The following is a 16,074-nucleotide window of genomic DNA, read 5'->3' on the forward strand; positions in this document are numbered from 1 at the left end:
TTGGAGAAGTCACTTAAGCAACAATCTAAAACTATGACGTATGTAGAAAAAGTACTGGCATGCGTTGATATAGAGTTCCCTGTACCAGTGAAATCCTAGGTCTGGTTCCTTTCTCTATCACTTGGTCATTTTAGGTTACGTTCTCCATACCCTTTCTAGTTTTTCCACTTTTTTGTGTGTGAAACTACAGTATAGATACTGTATATATTGTGAGAATTACTTCATGGCTCTTGCATGTCATACTCCTGTTAGTACATCCCAGGATCTTCAGCTTTTTAAATAGAATTTTTACACTGCTGACTCACATAACAGCTTGTCATTCACAATGACACATTTGTAAGCTGGAGTACTTAGGTAGTATAATGCTTGCTTTTAACTCACCATGAGGTAGCCAAACTATTTTAAGGGAAAATAACTTCTTTTAGAGTAATTTCATAATGTCTATTACTATTATTAAGGAAAGTATTCATCACAAATATTTAAAATTTATATCATACTAATATTTTATACATCTAGGCTGCTTTCATTCCAAGTGTTTAATAGATTGTCTAAAGCAGGACAGCTTTGAAAGTTACATATTGAAGCGAAAAGTATGCTGTGTATAAGAATTCTTCCTAAAGCTCAGGTCTGACAATGTGACTCTCCTATTCAGTAAACTCCAGTGGCTTCCCTGTTCCCTCCAAGACCAAATATAAAATCCTATTTGTCTTTTAAAGTCCTTCATAACCTGGCCCCTTCCAACTTTTGTAGTTTTCACACACTTCACTTCTTTTCACGTAATAATAATTAATTAACATTTATATAATGCTTCCTGTATATTTATATAGCACTGTGCTAACACTGTGGCTGACATGTAGTAAACATTTAATAAATATATTTTGACTGACTGATTTTCAAAGAAAACTTTTCCAAATAGTTCTCCTATGATCAATTGCCATCAAATGACTTTATCTTGTTTCTTTTGAAAACCATTCAACACTGTGAAATTGATTTGGTAGTTTTTTCTTCATGAACCACATGTCTCTCCAATACAAATGAAAACCTTGTATCTGTTTAATTTTCTTTGTATTTTTCCTTCTCTCCCTTCAATCAGTCAATGGATAATCATTTATTAAATGCTTAGGATGTTCAGGATCTTTGCTAAGTGCTAGGGATACAAAGAAAGTTAAAAAAAAAAACACCACTGTAACCTGCCCTCAAGGAATTCACATTTTGATGGAGGAGATAACATACAAATACTGTGTACATACAAGATATGTAAATATATAGCATACACAAATATATATGTGCATGTATGTGTGGTACACATACACGGGGGCAGGGAGGGGGAAGGAAGAAGGGGAGGAAGAGGGTGTCGATAGAGCTAATTACAAAGGGAAGGCAGTGGGAGGGACCAGAAGAGGCGTGGAGAAGGTGAGATTCAAGCTGAATCTTGATAGAAGCCAGGGAAGCCAAGAGGTGGAGGTGAGGAGGAAGACCTTTCCAGACATGGGAGACAGACAACAGGAAGGCACATAGTCCAAAAATAGATTGTCTTGTGCAAGGAACAGCAAAGAGAAGCCAAGGCCACTAGATTGAATGATGTCTGGAGGGGAATAAAGGATTGAAGTGGAAGATGCCAAGATTTTATGGGCTTTAAATAACAGAGGATTTTATAGTTTGTTCTAAAGGTAGCTGAAGTTGATTGAGTAGGGAGGTGAAATGCCAAACCTGTTCTTTAGGAAGATGGCAGCTGAGTGGAGGGTGGGCTGGTGGGGAGAGATACAGATGGGAGACCAATCAAATGACTTTGGAAATAGAGTAGGTATGAGATGATGAGGCCTGAACTAAGTTTGTGGCTGTGTGAGTGGAGAGAATAGTGGGGAGCATATTGGAGAGATGTTGCAGAAGTAAACAGAATTTGACAATAGAGTGGGTATGTGAGAGAAGAGTCGAGGTTGCCAGCCTAGGTGACTGGAAGGACTACGTGATTCTCAGAAGAAGCTGTAATAAGGTTGGGAAGAAGGGAGGGTTGGGGGAAAAGATAATGAGTCTAATTTTGGACATGTTGAGTTTGAAATGCCTGAAGGACATTCAGTCAAAATGTCCCAGAGGTAGTTGGGAATATAACACTGGACTTCAAGAGAAAGATCTGGACTGGGTATATAGATCTGGGACTCATGCATAGAGATGATAAACTGATGGAAACTGATAAGATCCCCAAGGGAAATATGTAGAAGGAAAAGAGAAATCCCAGGATAGAAACTGGAGGGGCACCTATGGTGAGTGGGCATGATGAGAAGGAAGAGCTAGCAAAGAAGATGGAAAAGGAGTGTTCAGACAGGTAGCAGGAGCAGAAAAAAGGAGTATAATAAGGTGAGATAAACCTTAAGATGAAAATTGAGAAAAAGCCATTATGAGATCACTAGTAACATAGAAGAGGGCAATTTCCGTTGAATGATGAGGTTGGAAGCCAGATTGCAGAGTTGGGAAGAGAGTGTGAGGAAAGGTAGTGGGAGTAGGTGGCTTCCTTAAATTTAGTCATGAAGGGAAGGAAAGATTAGGTAATAGCTAGTGGGATAGTAATGGTTTCTAAAGTAATGATTTTTTTAAGGGTGGAGGTGGTATAAGTATGCTTGTAGGCAGATGGGGAGGAACCAGTAGATAGGGAGAAATTTAAAATTAGAGAATCAGGACGATAGAGGAAGCAATCTGCTGGACAAGACAGGAATGGATAGGATCACTTACACTTGCATTGGCAACTTGTATTGGCAAGAAAGAGAAAGGAGGAAATAGTGGGAGGTTATGTATGAGTGATGTGAGATGAGAAGGGAAGAAGGAACTCTTGTCAAATGACTTCAATTTTTTCAGTCAACTCTGAAACAAGGACCTCAACTAAAGGAGTGAAGGGAAGGCATGCTGTGGGATATTTGAGGAAGGATCAGAAGGCTTAAAATAGTTGTCTTGGTGAGTGGGAGAGTAAATCTGTTATGAAGTATAAGAGTATTACTTGCTATGGTGGGGCCCAGTTATGATAATGTAACATAAACTTGTAGTGGAGTACACCATTGTTTCCTAGCTTATTCTACTTCTGTTCATTATGAATAGAGATCAAAGGTGGAAATGATACAAAGTTGAAGAGAGGAGTAACGTTGAGGGGCAAATGACTGTCGCATAGAGGATAGTGTAAAGTTGAACTATTTCACCAAGGTATCAAGAATGGAAAGGTGAAAAGGTGTAACCAGTGAAAAGGTAATGGCCTGAAAAAGAACTGAGGGTGGAGGGATTGGAGAACATGGCAAGGATGAGAAATAGGGTTGAGGGTTGTAAGGCCAGAGGAAATACGGAATAATAAGATATTTTGATCAGATAAAGAAATTTCACAGTTCCTGAACATGGAAATGGAACACTCGTATATAAAGACAAGATCGAAGGTCTGACCATCTCTGTCTGTCATTCAGGAAGTGGAGAAATTAGGCATGGGAACTGAGTCTCTTAGGACAGGATTTGTTCTGTGGGGCTTATCACATGACCATGTTATCCAAGTTATACTGTGTAATTTCCTCCATTCCCATGTCCTTGAGGATCACTGGGTAAAAAGACACTGCAGAATGTGATGCGAAGCATAGAGAGAGGGTGAATTACATGGATCAAGGAGATGAAAATGAATGCCTCAATGGTACCGCATTTTAATTTTACTTGATATTACATTGGTTTAGGTAATTTGAGCATTTCAAGACATCAAGCATATGACTTGTTTGTCTATATGAATTAGATTGTCCAGGGAAAAGAGCAGGAACAGAAGAGGACTAGAGAACAAACCATTTTAAATTGTCAGGAGAACCTTTAGAAATCGTATAACTAAGCAGTTCCTTAGGAAACATCCATATAAAGAGCTTAGGGAAAAGGATAAGACACCAGCAAAAGAGACAACAAAATACAAGTTAGAGAGATCAGAGGACTTTTCTGATGCCTCCAGTTTTTAATGCCTGCTCCTCAGTACTTTGTGTTTATGTGGCACATATTTTATACTTCGTTGTTTGACTCAGTCACGTCCAACTGTTTGTTACTCTATGGACAATAGGATGCCCGGCCCTTCTATCCTCCATTTCTCCTGATGTTTGTCCAATTTCATGTTTGTTACTTCCATGGCACCATCTATCCATCTCATCCTCTTCTGTCCCCTTCTCCTTTTGCTTTCAATCTTTCCCCAAATCAGAATCTTTTCCAATGAGTCCCATCTTCTCATTATGTGGCCAAAGTATTTAAGCTTCAGCTTCAGTATTTGACCTGGTGAATAGCCTCAATTTTATATTTATCTGTGTACATTAAACTACCCCTTCCTTCATTTCTCACATCCCCAATAGAATGTAAGCTCCTTGAGAGAAGGATTATTCATTTTTAAAATTTTCTATCCCCATCATCTAGCACAGTGACTAATATATCAGGCAGATAATAAATACTTTGAATTAAATACGAGGAAAAGTAGAAGTGTATCATGTACTTCTGAAGCCAAAGGAAGAGAAAGTAGCAGTAATTAAGGAACAGTAAACTGCCACAAGCTGCAGAAAAGTTAAGAAGGCGGCAACTGAGAAAAGATTTTTAAATCTGTTAATTAGGAGGTCACCAATAAGGCTAGAAGGGGGGGGGGGGGGGGGAGTGGAGAATCTTCAGTAGAGTATTAGGGATAGAAGCCAAAGTGGAAGGGTGGAAAAGAGAATGATTCGGTGAAGAAGTCTACAGAACTGACTAGTTTTTCAAACAATTTGACAGTGAAGTTGAGGCAAGAGCTGGAATTTTAGGATTCAGTTCACCAGAGCATCTTTGTAGTAAGTGGGGCCACTTTCTGCCTAACTGACCTTGATCAAGTTTCTTAACTATGTTAAACCTTGATTCAAGATTTAACTAGGTTAATTGTAAATAGAAAAAAAGTTCTATTTAAGATGCATGAAAACTGGGCTGACAGGCCAGTCCCCTGATACTTTAGTTCAATATTGGGGAAAAAAAGACACGTCATTCAACACTTAAGAAGAGATTTACTTAGAAAAGACAGAATAGTCGTTAAGGACACCTTGAGTTGATTTAGCTTAGCAAAGCTCCCTTGTCTGAGTGCTTTACCATCCAACAGACCTATCTATTTGGTGTTTCTCTTGGCTGGTTTGTCCTCAGGTGATAAGGAAATAATTTCAACAGTCTGATCCTTTTGCCCTCTCATGCAACCAAGTGTCAGGGAATGTCTCAATGCTTTTTAGGTATATGTTGCCTGACTGCATTGGATGAGAGACTGGGATGTTGTTCCTACTATACTATTGGAAAAAGGTTTTGAAGGAAGCAGAATGAGATGGAAAGCATAAATAGAGCAATATATAAGAAGGCCTCTTGCTAAGAGACGAGTAAAGAAGGAGAGAGTGGGTGTTGATGTTCCAAGTCTTGGAGGAGGGGAGTACTAGGAGTTCTTGATAGAAAGCCAAGCCTCTTCAGGAAAATACAAGATTAGGCCATCTACTCCAAGTATGGGGTGGGCTGAAGTTGAGAACTTGAAAAAGAAAAGGTTTTGAAATTATCAGTCAGTATGAAGAATGAGAGATTGTGATTAAAATCATGTCTGGAAAGGATTTCTTGTCTCCTTTAACATGCTCAGCACTCTAGTATAGATTTGCCATGGTTTTCATTTTGGTATTCTTACAAATAGTTGTGAGTTGGACAGGAAGGATACTGAAGCCTCATCCTCTTCTCTCAAATCTACCCTTCATCCCTTCATCTTTGTTTCTGTGAAAGGTCCTAATGTTGTTCTGACATTCTAGTCATTCATTTTGTACCCATAAGAACAAAATCTAGAAGTCATTCTTGTTTTTAAATTTTTTTACTTATTCCATTCAATTACCAAATCCAGTCCCATTTGATCTCTGTTAACAACACATATTTGTCCTTTCTTTACCTCTGAAGCTCCCACCCTAGTTACCTCTTTCCTAGACTATTAATATTTAAAAAAAAAAACAACCTCATAATTGGTCTCCCAGCCTCAAATCTCTGCCCTCTCTAATCCCTCCCCCCACCCACCCAGCTGCCAAGCTGATGTTGCTAAAGCATGAGCCTGACCAGTCTACTCTTTGTCAAAAGACTTCAATAGTGTCCTTTTCCCATTAGGTCAATGTTCTTAACCTGTGAACTTCTTTCTTTAATATTCTTATAAATGTATTTCAGTGTAATTAATTCCTTTTGTAATCTGATACACTTTTCTTTAAGCATTTTAAAAAAATAAAAATTCATGACACAAAAAGGGTTAAGAATTCCTGCACTATAACAAAATATAGACTCCTATGTCTCACATTTAAAGCCCTTTACAATATGCCTTCAGCCTATCTTTCCAGGCCAAGTACACAATACTCCTTATGCACTCTGTGTTCCAAGACACACTGATCTGCTGGCAGTTCCCTATATGTGACATTCCATCTTCCACTTTCTTATCTTTGCACAGGTTTCACCAGGAGGGTGCTGGTAAATATTTAACAGATGTCTCTGGGGAAAAAAATTGTACCCACATTAAGCTTAATCTGTATTATGATTTTTTTTCAATCTAGACAGTAAATAACACAGTAAAGCAATCCTTGGTTTGTAACATTTGCTGATTTCAGAGATGTTGATGCTCACACTGAAAATTTAACATTCAGCTCTTGAGAACCAGTTTTAGCTGATTCCAGGATGTTCCTGGCTTGGTTCTTCCTACCGGGAATGTGTTTCCCCCTCACCTCTGCCCCCCTTGCTTCCTTCAAAATAAAACTAAGGTACTATGACTATTTTTTTAAAACCCATAGTTGTTAGCTTTCTTCAGCCTAAAATTACTTGTCAGTCCTCCCTCATTCAAATCAAGGTCAACTGCAAGACATGTCATCATCTTGATGTCATGGTCTTCTTGGAGAACGAAGGACAAACACGCAAAATTACTTGTATTCATGCTGTGTGTGTGTATGCACATATATATATATATATACATATGTGTACACACAAAAAATGACTTATCTGTGTACATGTTTCCATTAAGCTTTTATTATGTTTCAGCACTGTGCTAAGTATTGGGGATACAAAGAAAGTCAGTTATTCTCTGTCCTCAAGAAGCTCAGATTCTAATGTGAAAGACATGTAAATACAAAATATATAGATGTCCACATATATACACGTACATATACACACACAGAGTGCATGGAAGGTACTTTCAGAAGGAGAGGCATTAACAGTTGTGGGGAGGGGATGGCCTTCTACAGAAAAGTGGTGTTTGAGCTGAGGAAAAGGGAATGATCAATTTCTATCTGTATTCTCTCCTATGTTCAACATGCTACCCAGTACAGGAAACACTCCATAAATACTTGTTGAATTAAACTGGATTCTAACAGCAGGTTCAGAATGTCCACTGTAAGGTCTGAGCATTGAAATCAGCACATACCCAAGCAAATAAAGCTTAGTTTACGTGACACCAAATTTCTTAATTACACAGCTTTCAGAGCTGTTGCAGTGTTTTAAATTCAATTAGCTCAGAAGCTCTATGCATTTTGGGCTGTTAAGAAGAGAGGAAAAGAACATTTGAAACAACATTTGATTTTTGGCCGCCATCAAAAATCTTTAGGTATTCTAATGGCTTTACAGGGAGGCCAGTTCTATGGCAAATAGAGGGCCACAGCTTTGCATGTGGACATCCCCCTTTTCCTAGCAAGGGATGTCTATGTACTAAGATGTGGCCCTACATTTCAAGTTTTTAACTTAGAAAAGCTGGACATATACTTGCTAGGGTGTATGAATTCATTTGAATTTGTGTTACTAAACTGATTATTTTTGCTTTTCTACCTCCAATAAAAGTTTGGAAGATTTACCTTCTAATTCTTTTAACAACATGCAACTAAATGACAGCCTTTGTTGCAAAAAAACAAATATTAACATGGGTAGCTCCAGAAGATCTTTCCTTTAGCAATTAGAGTTTACATAACTAAAAATATTTCAGTAGGACACATTTTCTCTCCAGTTTCTTACTCAAAAGTAAACAACAAAGTTCTAAAATAAAAATGAACAGCCACAGTTTTGTAGCTTCTCCCTTTTCTCTCTCTTTTAAAGGCTAGTTTAGTGTTTTAAAAAAAAACCTGTTAGGTAGGGTGGAATAGATGTTACTACATTGTGAACAAACTTGTATTCTTTTGCTAATGACCTCAGCTCTTGCCTGAATCTTTATTACCAGTAAAGAGAACAGTAGTTCTAGTTTTCTCTGTAAGATCACTTTGACTGAAGGAGTGTAATTAGTTTTAATTAGTAGTGAGTTCAGTTGGAGATAGGGACTTCTTAGAATACTTCGATGACCAGGAACAAGTGATCACATGGGACACTATGATCTAATTTACTCTCTTGAGATTGACTCAGCTTTATAGGAAAAAGGAGTTACCAGGAAGCTTCTGCAAACAAATTTGCTGTCCAGTTTCTTTGCCTTTCAGGTGAATTAATCCTAGTGTCTTGACAATAGTATTACCAAATATTTTTTACGAACTTGTATTTTTTTTAGTTTTACCTATTTTTTTGTTGCAATAGCAGTCATGTACAATATGGCCGATACAGTATGTACAGAAGACAGTAGAAGCCTTCAAAATTTGATACCAATGGCCTCTTTTAACTTTTGCTTATAAGCTTTGAAAATTGAATTTTGATGGCTCTATTCTAATATCTATTTCCTGTATCAGATAGTAGTAAAAGAAACAAACTTCACAATAGAATACAAGGAGGCCTGAATTATATATGGGCAGCAGTCTTGAATTGAAGCTCGCTGGTGCCTGGAGAGTAAAAGTAGGTATGAACAATGACAATTTCAGACTCTTTTCCTCCACCCTCTCCTTGCTCTTAGTAATGGTAGACAACTGCTCTTCCACTGTACAAACTCTTAGGCCTCTGGGGGATTTGTGTATTCTTTTGTTTAAAACATAGGTTAGGTTTCACACACACACACACACACACACACACACACACACACACACACACACACACACTACTATATTCTCTTTCTTTTCCCCCAGTTAAGAATGTTACTTTCAAGACCACTTCTTTTGATCCCAAAGAAGTTTATGGAACAGATATTCTGCCCTCCATGTGGTGCCAATATGAAATCATTAAGAGGAATTTTTAAGGTACTTGAAATTGTCACTGCAAATGTCTGGCTGCTGAAGACAACACTTGCAGCTAATCCAGAAGAGAGGCTGTTTGTCTGGAACAGGCTTCTAGGTGTGGCAGCCATTAGCTTGCAGTTCCTGATTCCTAGCAGGGTTATAGACTGTTATGATGTTTCTCTAGAGAAACACTGCATTTTTTTAGGTGTCTAGGGAAAGTTTTTTTTAAACTGAGTTTTATGTTTTATCAATAGAAGTTTTCATGAATGGAAGCTTAATGCCTCCCTCTGCACACCTGAATCATCAATTCATAGGGTAATTACTGGTGACACATTTTAGCTGTTCCCCTGTTTCTGAGGCTCTGCTGAGTTTCCCTAGAAACTCTAACAGGGATTGTACTTTGAACAGTTAACTTGTAAAGCAGATTCTAACAGTTTAGGCACTGACTCTAGTGGAAGTATAAGTCAAATTCATTTTTTAGCATCTTTTGGCATGCTGCCCTCCCCTTGAGTGGCAATGATCTAGAATTAAGCCAAATTGATGGTCAACCAGGAAAAGAAATCATACTATTCCCTTACATGGTACAGAGAGATTCTGAAAGCAGAGCAGGGCATAAAGTACTGACTCCATCCTTCTTAGCATCATAGAATTAGAGATGAAAGGGATATTAAAGGTCATTTAGTCCATCCCTCCCCCATGTTACAAATGATCAGAAAGGTTAAGTACCTGCCCAGGATCACACAGCTAGTAAGTATTAGGAGCAGTTTGAACTCAAGCTGTAAAATGACTACTACTAATAATTCTTCCATCCACATATGTTAGGCTAATTTTTCTTCAAAGGAATGAAGCTATGACTTGATTGGCCCAGGGGCTGTACCTCCCTTGACATAATTTCCTGGCAGCTCTGGCACTATTGATGTGACTTTCTAGTCACCCAAGGGCACTAAAAGGCCCACCCATGTGGGTCTTTGCCCTGCAGACTTGGAAGATGTCCCAAAACCATGTGAGTCACCATACCCTGCCATGCTTTCCATGGGGAAAAAAGGAGGCCCTCTTCTACTCAAACTGAGATGGGTTGTTTAAGGCAGGATTCTACTCAGGGCTTCTTGATCTGAAGTCCAGCAATCTGTCCCCTCTGCCATCCTAGATGTCTAAAAAAATAAAACATATTACAAATAAACATACTGTAGAGTAGAGTATGCTAAGTGCATAAGCTTGGTATGAAAGGGTTATGAGGATTCAGAGGAAGGAAATATTTCTAGTTGGAGGAGTTGGGGAGAGAAGATAAGGAAATATTTCATGGAAAAGATGGTACTAGAGCTAGGATTTCAACAGATGAACCTACGAATGGCAATCAGTTCATGTGTATGGAATAACATAAGCAAAGGCAGAGAGGTAAGATATTTTAAGGAATGGTCAATAGTGCAATTGTCAGAATAAAGCATGTGAAGGGGAGCCATGTGAAATAAACTGGAAAAGGTTCCTTAAAGCCAGCATGTGGAGGGCCTGACCCCTGCAGGATAAGTAGTTTTGAATTAGTTCGGTAAGCAGTGAATCAATCTATGAATGAAAAAGCAATTATTAAGCACCTACCATATGCCAAGCACTGAGAATACAAATTGTCAAAGTGAAGAAATTCTTTGCTCTCTATGAGCTTTTGTTCTCATAGGAAGGGAGATAACACTTATAAAAGACTAGCAGCCAAGGAGGGAGAGTTTGAATTGGAAAATTAGAAGAATGGGAAGTAGAGCAGTGGAACTCCCTGAGTTTTTTGTTAGGCGCAGAACAGGCAGAGACACAAGATGAAGAGACATCGAGAATATTGTTCAGGAAAGAAATAATGAAAGTTTCAACTAAGGTAGTTACAATATTTGTGTTATTTATTATTTTATTCAAACATTCTAATCTATGATCCCATCAATTCAGAAGTTCCCTTCCATAAGGCAGCTTAAAACCCCATGCAGATCACAACCCATCTGTGCCTGCATGTGCATCCTTTTTCCATGTTCTCTCTTAAGTTCACCACAAAAGTTCCATCCAAAGTGCTGGGGGCATTCCTCTATTTTTCTTGAAATACTAAAAGTACTAGGGGAGCACTCTGGTTTTCACCTTGTTATCTCTCACTAATACCATATGATCCAATTATCATCGTCACTGAAACTCAGGAGAGAGGTGGGGGCCAGCAATATAGACTTAGGAGTCATTGACATAAGAGAATAATAGTTGAATCCATGGAAGCTGATGAAAGGGACCAAGTAGAGGAATAAGGATTTATTAAGCACCTTCTATGTGTCAGGTACTGTGTTAAGTTACGGGGCAGCTAGGTGATGCGGTGAATAGAGCACCAGTGCAGGAATCAGGAGGACCTGAGTTCAAATCTTACCTCAGACACTTCACACTCACTAGCTGTGTGACCTCAGGCAAGTCATTTAGCCCCGCCCCAATTGTCTCATCTTGGGTCATGTCCAGTCATCCTGATGAATATCTGGTCACTGGATTCAGATGACTCTGGAGAAGTGAGACTGGTGACCTATACAGCCCTCCCTCACTCAAAACAAAGTCAAGTGCAAGTCATGTCATCATTTCTCTGATGGCATGGTCTTCTTCAGCAACGAAGAACGAACACACACACTGTGTTAAGTACTTTACTAATCTCATTTGATCCTCACAATAATCCTATGAAGTCAGTGCTATTATAGTAGCACTTCTCCCTCCTCTCAAACTAGAGAAAGACTGATGATGGTTGGTTGCCATGGGTCAAGTCACAAACAGGAGAGCATGTGCAGTGGCAACCCACCTGCCATATTACATGACAGATACAATAGTAACTAAGTGGAAGGTGGGTTGAGTGGGGCAGGGAAAAAGCCTTCATTATGTTTTACTTTCTTTTACATCCTTTTCATTTTCCCCCAGTTGCCTGAAATCCTTTGGCAGGCTGCATGTTATGCTGACCTGACTTAGTCTACTCTAGAAACTGTACTAAGAACAGGAATATAAAGAAAGACAGTCCCTACCTATGAGGAGGGCACAGTTTAATGGGGGAGATGACAAGTAAAGAACTATATACAAACAAAATTTATCGAGGATAATTTAGAAATAATTAACAGAGGGAAGGCTCTCAAATTAAGAGAGGTTGGGAAAGGCTTCTTATAGGATCTTAGCTGGGTGGGTCTTAGCTGGGACATGAAGGAAGCCTTTTCCAATCCCTTGAAGGAAGGTCATGAAAACTGAAGAAGAAAAAAGTATCCAGGATGAAAAGGTGGTCAGTGGTGTAACTGCAAATGTCAAAAAGAATGAGAACTTGAAAAAAAAAAAAACACCTCTGGATTTATCAATGGAGGGACCACTGGTAAACTTGGAGAGTGAAGTTTCAGTTGAGTGGTGAGATCATAAGCCAGACTGCAAAAGGTGAGTGGAACATACAGAAGCACAACAATGACTGTAAACAACTTCTCTAGGAATTGGTCGGTGACAAGGAGAAGAGATATAGGACAGTAATTGAGAGGAGAGAAGAATCCAGCAGAATCCATTTTTTTTCCTTTAGTTCTTTAAAGAATGAGGGATATCTGGACATGTTTGCAAACAGCAGGAAAGAAACTGAAAATTAAACAGAAAGGGGATAAATGGAGGAACAAGTTCTTGAGATAGAAATGGGATAAACCACGTAAGGAGAAGCAGTAAACTTAGCAAAGAAAATGGCCTTCTGTTCTTAGACCAGATCAAAAGAAAAAAGAATGTGGAGTTAGGGGAGTGTTGGAAGAATCTGAGAAGTGGAATTGCAAGGAGGAGGGAACCTCACAGCCAGTGGCTTCATTAGAAGTCATTAGAAAATCTTTAATGCAAATACCAGATCCTGTTCCTTCTTGTGCAAGCTTGGACAAATTATCTCACCTCCATGGGCTTCAATTTCTCCTCTGTAAAATAAGGAAATTGGACTGGAAGGTCCTTCCTAGCTCCATGATCTGTGAGATGTTAAGGGAAATTCTTGAGCCCAGGAATTGTTCAAGGTTTCAGTGGACTGCTTATGCCAAGGGAAAAACTCCTTGATTTCCTGAGGCAGATAAGGACTAGAGCAGATCCTTTAGATCTATTATGATCATTCTTTATATGGCCTATGGTATATAGGTGACCCTGACATCATCAAATAGTACCCTGGTACTCAGGACCTATAGAATAGTTTAATTTAAACTACCCAGATAGGTAACAGTGATCTGCCAACAAGTCATGTTCTCAAGTGCTCCCATGCACAGAGATTCTGAAAATACCTATATACACGAAGTTTCCATGAAAAGGTGACTGATGGTGGATCATTTATATAACTCAGAGATCAGAGGTCATCGTGGCAGCCTCAATCTTGCCTTTCCATGAGAATGGAAATCTTAAACAGTTTCACAGTTGATTTCTTTTTAAAGAGAAGATGAGGGACCCTATAATATGCTGTTACTGCTACTCCCACCATCCAATTGGGCCAATGACATCGACTCCTATTTTTGTCATCCCCTTTTCCTGTACTCTGAAGTAGAAATAACCTATAATTTTTATGGTGGCATGGGTGGACTCATCAAGCTTCTTTATTGCTTCTGCTCAGGCATAGAGCAAATTTTTCTGGCTTTTTAAAGTGTTTATTCATATATAAAGTGAAAATAGTAATTTAAATTAGATAATTTTGTTTTTAGTTTTCCTAAGGAAGGAAGTGCTAGGGAATTTTTTCAGGACTCTACAGTTATAAGAAGTATTAAGGATGAGGTGGAGGAAAATAGTTTAGTTCACTTAAATTATAAATTCTTTGCTAGACCAAGAAGTGAACAGATTTGTGTATATATGTAGTCTAATATTGTCTCAATTCATGACTTGCCTTGCCTAAGAAAAATAGTTTCTAGAAACTTGGCTCAAAGAGACACACAATTACTTAGTTCTTTAAAAACAACTGAATTTCTGCTGACTATGTCCTATTTTTCTTTAAGGAAACAATATTACCAAATTTTCAGACTACATAGCTAGACTCTGTTTTCACATACATTTAGCCTAGAGTCTAGAATAGAGAAGGTGTTTAATAAATATGGTCAACTGGATAGATTGATTGAATAAGATGTCTTAGACTGATGTACATCAACTATTACATTATTGAGTTGATTTAGTTGTGTCCAATTCGTAATGACCCCATTTGGAGTTTTCTTGGCAAAGATATTAGAGTGGTTTGCCATTCAGTTCATTTTACAGATAAGGAACTGAGGAAAACAAGATTAAGTGACTTGCTTAGTAAGTATCTGAACTATTAAGTATCTGAGGCCAGATTTGAACTCAGGAAGACTCATCTTCCTGAGTTCAGACCTGGAACTCTATCCATTGTGCTGCCTAGCTGCCCCTCAGCTATCATAGTTTGGCAAAAATATTAAGAATGTCAACAAAGTTGCTTTATTCAGAAACTGTTGCTTTATTCAGAAACTTTTCCATCTTAAATTACATAAATAGACAAAAAACAAAAATGTAAGGGCATCGTGGTAGTAGGGGGGAAATTTGTTAATGTTTCCTTGATAGTAGAGCCACTACATTTAGAGCCTTAATCTTTAACATTGGGCTGACTTAGGAGGTAATGAGTTGCCAGTCGTAGAATATCTTCAAGCAAAATGTGGATGCTCATTTACTAGCTATGTTGTAAAGATGATTTTTTTTGTTCGGGTTCAAGTTGGATGACTAGATAAACTATGAGTCATCCTCTACCTCTGTATTCTGTGATCTCAGGCTCTGAGTGCTGTATGAGAAAGTAGCAATTGCACTTACGAAAACAAAGACTGGGAACGGTAGCTAAGAAAAAAGAAAAACAAAAACAAGTTTACCCAAAGGAAACCCTTGTGGGAGATGACACAATTCTGAAGGCTTTGGGGGACTGAGTCACAAAGTATCTGAAAAAAGAAAGATATTAAATGACTGGGAGGAATAACTGTGAACACCATGACCACCCAAAAAGGTACCTGAAAAAATAACTAACAAGTAACATTTGCCTATTTCCCCAATCCCACAAAATTTTTGTGAGAATAATCAATATTCTATTCATGTTTTAAAGGCATCCTTGATGAAAATATGTGAAGAGCTAAGGAAGACTTTAGCAAATTATGTTCTACAATGTATAGCTTTACAGCAATTGACTGAAAGGTACAAAGATACAAGATCCAACCATTTGTTCTTGTTGGTTGACTATAAGAAAATATTCCATTCAGTAGAGCAGAATGTTCCTCAAAAAAGATGAAGTTAATAAAGAATCCTTGGCAGATGAAAAAATAGAATTAATTTTATTTCATGATCACCTGACTATTAATATAAAATAAGCCATAAAACAGAGAAATGAGTGCTCATCAAAGGTGTCTGCCACTGTCACAAAGGATTTACAATGAAGACATCAAATGAAAAGGGTAATCTCCATAGATGAAGTCCTCCAGAAGCTCTTTTTACCAATGACTTTGTATTGATTAAGTCCTGGAACAGTGAAGATTCTTGTAAATGAGATTCATAACCACTAACTCATCATCAATATTCATTGATCATACAATAATCTACAAAGGAAAAACAGTACATAAAGACTGACTTATGTAGACAATGATATTGCAGTTGGATGGAAATATCATGGCTCTAGTTCATTATTACATGTATCTTGGCAAACTGATGAAAATGGGCAATGAATTTGAACCCAGAATAGAACTGAAAAAGATTAAATAGACTAGATTACATTTGGGGTTCTGAGCTGCTCAGTGAAACAGAACCCCTTTTTCCTTCCATCTCTTTGCCTTGGCTTTATCTCTGACCATTTCTGCCCCCCTCTTCCAGCAGAAAATTAGACTCCATCTCTGGTTTTAAAAACCACCACTGTATCTTGCCAAGGACTAAGCTAATTCCTTTAGTCTCCTTGCCTTTCCCTGACTGGCACCCCTTTATATGTTGCCTCCCCCCATTAGAAAATAGG

The 16,074-nt window shown here is 38.2% G+C and overlaps 1 long non-coding RNA gene across 1 annotated transcript; it reads left to right on the forward strand.

The window, feature by feature from the left end:
- Positions 1–11,702: 11,702 nt before the first annotated feature.
- On the forward strand, positions 11,703–15,845 carry LOC140531311 (uncharacterized). Its single transcript, XR_011976321.1, has 3 exons — positions 11,703–12,524; positions 14,859–15,084; positions 15,181–15,845. It is a non-coding gene; the product is annotated as an uncharacterized lncRNA (long non-coding RNA).
- The last annotated feature ends 229 nt before the right edge of the window (positions 15,846–16,074 follow it).

Source organism: Notamacropus eugenii, chromosome 3, assembly GCF_028372415.1.
Source record: "Notamacropus eugenii isolate mMacEug1 chromosome 3, mMacEug1.pri_v2, whole genome shotgun sequence".
Classification (NCBI taxonomy): Eukaryota; Metazoa; Chordata; class Mammalia; order Diprotodontia; family Macropodidae; genus Notamacropus; species Notamacropus eugenii.